We start from the raw sequence: 7,096 nt of genomic DNA on the forward strand, positions 1-7,096 counted from the left end.
CGCTGATGGACAAACTTGAAAATCCAGGTGATCCGGCTCGAAGGACCAAAATGTTGGGTTGTAGGGGGATGCTGTCCTGGAATTTTCCAAATATGCTGAAAAGAAACACTCGAAGAAAAGCGAACACTAGACTTTTCGTAATTGCGCGGGCGCGACCGGGCGTATGTTTATCCAGCGTGGTTAGTTTTTACACTGCCGCTTATTCTAATTAGTTAGGCTATCCCAAGCGCAGCGGAGACTCCTTGGAGACTCTGAGGTGAAGAGCGAGAGAGCGTAAGAGAGAGCGGAGAGCGGGTGACAGTCCAAACCCCGTAACTTGAACAGTCAGAACATAAAACTCTATAAGGGTCATGCAACTCATAGTCTACAATGATTTAAGATAAGGGGTATATAGTTTCTAGTGAATCTACTTGGAACCGAGAAGTTAAGCCGACGAATCAAGTTAGGACTCTCAACATCCCCACGAATAAGCTTACAAATAAAGACTGTTCCAAGCATAGTTCTACGGTTAGCCAGGGAAGGAAAATTTATTAAAACTAGTCCACTGGAATAAGGAGGTAATATACGGTTTGCATCCCAATTTAGGCGCCGCAAGGCAAAAAGTAAGAAGTTTTTTTGCGTCCGAGTGGACTACGTATTGTGGACTCCAAACAGGTAATCCGTACTCAAATATCGGACGGACTAACGAAAGAAATAAGATTTTAGTCAAGTAAGGATCATCAAATTCCTTAGACCACCTTTTTATAAAACCAAGCACACCCCTGGCCTAATTGACAATAGTCGAAATATGGTCAGAAAATTTTAGTTCAGGGTCCAGAAGAACACCAAGATCATCGACCCGTGTTATTCTGTCCAAAGTGCACCCACTTAGAGTGTAAGTCGTGCGTATTGGGTTGGCATGACAAAAGGTCATAACCTTACACTTGGAGCCATTTAAGTCTAATACGTTATCACGGCACCATATTTGAAATCGGTCTAGATCGGATTGTAAGTCCAAATGGCACGAATTGTCCTTGTACTGGAGGCATAATTTAACATCGTCTGCGTACATAAGTACACGAGAATGTTTTATTATTAAGGGGAGGTCGTTAATGAATAAGGTAAAAAGAAGCGGACCAAGATGGCTCCCTTGTGGGACACCGGATGTGACTCGGAGAATACAAGATAAAGAATTTTTAAAGAGGACTTGTTGTGTCCTGCCATTCAGATAGCTTGAAATCCAATTTAGAAGATCAACAGGGAAACCCATAAGATCGAGTTTTCTTATTAGAAGGTAATGATTAACAGAGTCAAATGCTTTACTAAAATCAGTGTAGATGACATCTCTTTGAAAATTATTTTTGAAACCCTGTATTACGAAAGAAGTTAGCTCCAAGAGGTTAGTGGCTGTTGATCTGCTTTTCATAAAACCGTGTTGACACGGTGATATGATTGATTTACAAAGGTGCTGCAAATGAGGAGTGATAACATTTTCAAAACGTTTTGGGATAGCCGACAATTTAGAGATTCCTCTGTAGTTGCTAGCATCCAGTTTGCTACCTTTTTTATGAAGAGGAATCACAAAGGACTCCTTCCATATACGAGGGAATTGTGAAGATTCCAGAAATAAGGTAAACAGTTTCAGTAGAGGCTTGCACAAGGCTTCCGCACAGAATCTGAGCACACAGCCAGCCGATTCCATTGGGACCTGGCGAATAGACCGGTTTAACACGCTGAAGATCGTTAAGCAGTGAGCTTTCGTTTATAGTGGGGCAAAATATTAGATTCGACTTAGATACCGCATAAGAGTATGGCTGTTCGGAATGAGGTAAAGTTGAATATGTTGTTTGAAAAAACTTGGCGAATAGATCGGCTATTGCCTAATCCGATGTAACTGTAGTGTTTTCAAAAAATAGCGAGGAAGAGAAGAACTTGTTTTTCGCTCAGTGCTAACGAAATTATAAAACTGTTTCGGATCCTGTGCAAACTGGAACTTACAACGGTTTAAATAATTTTTGTAGCACTAAGCATTAAGCACGGTAAAGTTTAACCGAGCGCTTAAATATTTACAAAGGATGGACTGAGAACCGGTATTTTAAAATTTTATATAAAGACTGGACTTTACATTTCTTAGGTGTGTCAACTATTTATTAAACCAAGGAAGTTTACAGATTGACGGATAGTACATCGGAACACAAGAGTCAAAAAATGATTTAATTGCGGTGTAAAACATATTAATCGCATCCGCCATTATGTTGCAGGATGACTTCTTAATAAATTTGACAATTTCCTGTTGTTGCCAATATTTCGTAAGAATTGCAGGTGCGCGTGTGAACTGTTTTTAAACTGCAGTCCAATGCTCTGATATTATTTATGTTGGCGCGTGCAGGAAATAATGCAGACGCTGACCTAAGCTTTTCTTTATATGCTTTTGGTAAAGCGTGTTGTTAACTTACATAATCAATAGGTTACATTTAAAAAAAAAGGTCTGATCAACCCAAAAGAGAGAAACCCCAAAAATAAAAAATATTCTTCTGAGAAAGTTAAACATTAAACATAACATAACGTAATTCAATAAAAAAAATAAATAAATAAAAAAATTTTTTTTTGTCTTTACACACAAATGCTTTGAGATTAAGTATAGAATAAGAAAAAAATCAATATTTAAAGAAATATATATTTTGTAACACAATATAATAACACTTAACCTAAAATTAAACATGTATGGGAAGTGTACCATATTGTAGCAATCTACCCTCCCAATACAATAAATTATTGGGTATAACTAGCATCAATACATAAATACATCGTCAATACATTGTGACACTTTGTCATAAAAAATATAAATATACAAATACCCAAAAGACACATCTTTTTTTATGCCTTCTGCATACATATGTATATGTATAAATGTAATTAATAGGTATAAGCAATGTATTTGCGGGTTAGCTGAGCCCAACATCAGCACACATTGACCATTCAAATAAAGAACAGCAATGCAAGCAGACATGCGCGGACAGAGGTGTGACTGAAGCGGTTAATGGATCATATGGTGCTTGTGATAAAGATGTAAACAAGTTAACGTTTACTGGTCATGGAAAAGTACTAGGAAAGCTCGGAGTCTACACGTAAACCGATACATGTGACAATATAAGATAAGAACACATAGAATTGAACGAATGATCCAGAGCACTCTTTACAGCAGCAAAAAGACATGCGTATTACTCGGGAGCTCACACACCTCACCTCGGTGGTGTTTTAGGTCAACAATAAAATGTTCATAATTTCCATGTTACTAGCTCTCTTTATTGAATGATATTCTAAGCGCAGAGCAGCGCTGACGGTTATACCGTCAGTGGTGCGCACGAGTTATATATGTATATTTACGAATTCAGAATTAAAAAAAAGGGGTCGGTTTTTTATGTATTAATAAACGTTTTTAATAATTCCAATAAAGGAAGAACTAGAGCCTTTGGATTATCGTTCTTTGATTACATTTTGTACTTAGACATTATTGTTTAGTGTTAGTGCTTACAATAGTGTGTGTGGTTGGGGAGTTGTGGATAGAGAATGGATATGTTACAGTACTTCCCCATCCTAATGAAAAAAGCCTGTCCTCAGGCGTTTAGATTAGGGTACAATACAGGGGTATTCGGGGGTGCAATATTGTCAGTTTTAGGACTTATAATATTTTCATTTTTTAGGGTTTGATTTTTAAATTTTACAATTAACTTTTGGGGTAGAGTCTTATATTTATAGATAAAGTACAATATTACAATAATAATTATTATGATTAATGTTGTAAGTATTATTATTTGAAAGATATTATTCGTCTGATTGTGTTGTTGGATTATTTCTTTTGCCTGAATGTATTCGAGTGGTTCAAGTTTTGTTACATTATTGTTTACATAGATAGTTTGAGTATACTCTAACATTGTGTTGGTAATTAATATTTCATCTAATTGGACAGAACAATTATAGTTTCTCTATTGAGTGACTATATTGGTTTATGATAGTCTTGGGAAGGTTCCAAGTTGTGATTATATTAGGCTCTACATATTTTATTTCAAAATCAGAATGTGCTTTACTATATCTACATTGTGTTGGGTTCTGGTTTAGTATACCAATTTTACATTTATTTACAACCAAGCTTTGAGAACTTGCCGTGTAATTTTGATTATCGTGTGAAAAATATTTGTCATGTATTGTTTCGGTTAATATGTTATTTTTTTCGTCTGGGTATGGTATTATTTCAAAAACTGATGTTTTGGTTATTTCTCTTGGAATGTGGGATATTATCCGAATTTCGTTCGTATCAGATTTAAGCCAAGCTGAAGTTTAAATATTAAGAAGTTTTTCAGAATTGACGTGGATTAATGAATCGTGTTTTAAAAGTTTTGGATTAAAGGTACCTAAGCGTGTCAGTTGCAAGCCAAGCTCTATGTCTTCAATATATTCAGTGAATTGTTGTAAGTTGAAAAATGTTAAATCTATCATTTGTGTTCCTTCAAAGTTATGATCTAGTCAATTCGATTCCTTGGATTATGACTTCTATTTTTTTTTAGAGATTTCGGCTATATGTTGTTTTAATTCTTCTTGATAGAATTAGCATTGTTTATAGCCAGGAATCATTTAGTTCTCCGCCGGCCCGAAGGATAACGACCAACTGATTAGCCTTTTGCATCTTCCTTTCAGTGCCGCTAAAAAAAACCTGAGGACACCACTAACATGGCTGTTAACGTCTACTCCACCAATGTGACGTCAGAAAATCTTTCGCGCCACGACATGCTAGCTTGGGTTAACGATTGCCTCCAGTCGCAATACTCAAAAATCGAGGAGCTCTGCACAGGTGCCGCCAACTGTCAGTTCATGGACAGTTCATTCAGTGCCCGTAAAGCGTGTCAAATTTCGTACCAATCTGGAGCACGAGTGCATACAGAACTTCAAGATATTGCAGGCGGGCTTCAAGAAGATGTCTGTGGATAAGATTATACCCATTGACAAATTAATCAAGGGTCGCTTCCAAGACAATTTCGAGTTTTTGCAATGGTTTAAAAGGTTCTTCGATGTCAATTACGATGGCAGGGATTACGATGCCAGCGCGGTGCGCGAGGGAGCCCCAATGGGCTTCGGATCGGGAGCGGTAAAGTCACTGCCCGGCACGGCAGCAAGCTGCGGGTCCAGCAGCTATCGACGTGGCCCATCGGCATCGACACGCCAAGCAATGACGTCTTCAGTGATGCCCACAGTATCCAGGGTGCTGCCGCGCACGAACAACGCAGCCCCAGCGAGCAGAATAAACGCCGATACCAACAGCACGGACACGGTCAAGAAGAACGACGGAAGCAATTAGGTCAACAATCAGCAAATAGAAGAGATGTCAAATCAGGTCATGTATATGCGCATAAACCTGGAGGGATTGGAAAAGGAGCGAGACTTTTTCCTCTCCAAGTTGCGGGATATTGATTCTTTGCCAAGAAGCCGATGACGCCGAGGCGCATCCGATCATACAAAAGAGAGGAGTATTAATTTGAAACGTGAACGAAAACCCACTAAATTCATTTGCTGCATACATATTCAAAACATAAGTCAAACAGCATGATGAAGGGGACAGAGTTTATTATTTAGACAGAAACCAAGAAGACGTTAAGCAAAAACGAGAAGACTAACAAATGAAGAGTGTTAGATTTCCTAGGCCGAGGCTGACAACAGGATCGCCACGTGATTAAATAGTTATTCTTCAAACATTTAGACGTGATTTTTTTCGATTCAAAATTTTACCCACGAAAGTTTTGCTGCTGTTGCCGATGTGTGTGAACCATCAACCATTTCATATTTAAATTGTTTGTATATTAGCGGAATAAACGAACCAAATCTCGATATCTAATGGAAAGCCAGGCTACCCTTTTCAAAATTCTTTTTTGAAAGATTCACAGACAAGATCACAGGATCACAAGAGCCAAACAAACGGTATTTTGTACTTTCGATTTCTATTTTTAAATAATTGGCTTATCTTCTTGATCTAAAGTACCGAATAAGTATTTGTAAGTTGTTCCCACGTTTACTACGTTTTACAATTCGTATGCCGTTCATTTCTCTGTTAAGTTTTTCTACTAGATACTGTATTTGTGGTGAGTTATTAAAATATTGAGTTTGCTTAGTAAGTAATAAGGCGTTTTTTACCTGGATAGGAGTTACTTCTTGGTATTGTGTGTTAATTGTCGATGGGAGGCATAACATGAATATCATGCTCGGGAGTAGGCCTTGAATTATCGTTATTATATTAACTTTTATTAATTTGCTTTTTCTTTTTAAACTTAGATTTATAGTGTATTATCTTTCTACCCCTATTTGATTTATCGAAATGTTTGTCATCTATTTGTCATAAATTTCCTGTCCTTTTGAATGAGTTAGTCGTTTTTGATCAAACTAGAGGGGATTCTTTGAAGTTTGTGTCTATGTTAAAGGCGTATCTATTTTCATTGAGTTTGTCAATTTTGTTTACTTTATTTTGTTGAGTGTCATAGGCAGGGTTCCTGCAAAAATGAAGATGTCTGCTGGGGCTCGACAAGTTGTGTTGTGTTTTGTTTTGTGATTGTAAATGTAAAGTATTTTTTCAAATTTGGTGAAATGGTTTTCAGGTTCATTTTCGCTTGTTATTATTCTTAATTTTTCATTAACGGTTTTATTAATCAGAAATTCCATTTTTACTTGTTGTTATATTTAGAGTTACTCCTTCTGATTCTAACCAAAGTTTAAGTGCAATGCACATGAAAGCGGAGTCTTTGTCGGCTTTTATTTATGTGGGTTTCGTTAAAAGTGCGTAAAATAGCTCTTTTGATTTCAAGCCAATCTCTGCTGTTTACTTCTATCAGGGAGGCGTATTTAGAATAAATGTCAATACTTGATAGGTATTGTTTATTGTTTAATAAGTAAAAATCTATACATACTTATCTCTGGGGTTAAGGGTTTCAGGGGTTGTTTCAAGGGTTAATTTTGTGTTTCAATGTTCAGTTTTAGCGATGTTACAGATTTCACATTCGGTTATGATGTTTTGGATAAGTTTTTGATAATCAGGGTAATAATAAAGTTCTTTGAACTTTTTTATGTGTTTTGA

The 7,096-nt window shown here is 36.8% G+C and overlaps 1 pseudogene; it reads left to right on the forward strand.

The window, feature by feature from the left end:
- The first annotated feature begins 4,590 nt into the window (after window positions 1–4,590).
- On the forward strand, window positions 4,591–5,990 carry CR40354 (annotated as a pseudogene).
- Window positions 5,991–7,096: the final 1,106 nt, after the last annotated feature.

Source organism: Drosophila melanogaster, chromosome 3L (genome assembly GCF_000001215.4).
Source record: "Drosophila melanogaster chromosome 3L".
Classification (NCBI taxonomy): domain Eukaryota; kingdom Metazoa; phylum Arthropoda; class Insecta; order Diptera; family Drosophilidae; genus Drosophila; species Drosophila melanogaster.